At 33.8% G+C, this 1,313-nt stretch overlaps 1 pseudogene; it reads left to right on the forward strand.

The window, feature by feature from the left end:
• The first annotated feature begins 782 nt into the window (after window positions 1-782).
• On the forward strand, window positions 783-882 carry LOC138803094 (U6 spliceosomal RNA; annotated as a pseudogene).
• Window positions 883-1,313: the final 431 nt, after the last annotated feature.

Consider the following 1,313-nt stretch of genomic DNA (forward strand, 5'->3'; position numbering starts at 1 on the left):
AAAGACTAGCAAGCATAATATTTTCCAAGATTTGGTCAGAAAACATTCACACAAAAGATTTCCACAGATACATTTTTTCTTAACCTATGAGAGAATGTCTAGGTATATTATTATCTAAACTATTTTAGAGCAAGCTCAAACCACATCTCCAATCTCAGGAAAATGCTTGACCAGCTGTTCATCTATGCTTAAGCAAGCAGAAGAGCCACTTCCTCAGCTCCCAGGAGTCTGTGACATGTTTTGAGAAAGGGAGAGGGAACATTTTCCCTCTGTAGCCTGGCGTTCCAAGAGCTTTCCTAATCCCAAACACAGTCCTCAGATAATCCCGAGGCTGGAGCCTGCATCATTCTGCCCCCTCAACATAGACCCTGAGTCTTCACAGTTCAGGTAGACATTTGTCCCAGCAAGAGCTCATTTGGGAAATTTTAAGCTGCAGAAAGTTAGAAGTAGCTCTTAAGCAAGGCTTACTTTGAATCCATTAGCTCCACAAAGCTAACTCAGTTGATAAATAAGTACTTGAAAAGCCACCACCTTTGGACTTAGCTGTAAAGGCTTCAAAGTATGATCAAATTTAAAATGAAAATGACAAAATAGTCATTGACAAAAAAATTGTAAATGTGAGCAATCGACCGAACTATATAAGTTTTTTCCACTGTACTTAGAGAAATAAGATCAATAGCATTTTTAGGAACAATAAGGGTTCCTTGTTACAAATAGGCAACCATGGATAAATGCCTGTATAAAGATTGTATCATTACTTACTTAAATTTAGAGGATACTACATGCTTCAGCAGCAGGTCTACCCAAATTACAACAATACAGAGATTAACATGGCACTTGCACAAGGATGATATGAAAATTTGTGAAGTATTCCATATTTTTCATTTTTCTGATGCAAGATATGAAAAACAGTTATTAAAAAGTTGATTACAAAAATACAAGTGTAACAATACATGTAATTCATAGAATTAAAGGTTAGTTTGACATCAGTGTATTAAATTTTCACCTTAGAAAGGCCTTTACATAGTATAACTTCTACAAAACTTGAAATTAGATAATATTGCCATTTTATCCCAAAGAAATAAAATAATATAAGAAACTACGAAAAAAAGGAGTCTTAAAATTCTTCTATGTGGAATGCAATCTGAAAGGTCACATTTATCAATGAATCCATACATTATATAACAATGTAGAATTCAAAGTATTATATCTAGGAGAGAATGAAATAGATTATGGACATTACACAAACATAGATATTCTTTTTTCAGAAAAGCACCCGGAACATCTTTAGTTTCTATACTATTCATTTCAAC

Source organism: Dipodomys merriami, unplaced genomic scaffold (genome assembly GCF_024711535.1).
Source record: "Dipodomys merriami isolate MVZ:Mamm:240054 unplaced genomic scaffold, mDipMer1.0.p SCAF_3320, whole genome shotgun sequence".
Lineage (NCBI taxonomy): Eukaryota > Metazoa > Chordata > Mammalia > Rodentia > Heteromyidae > Dipodomys > Dipodomys merriami.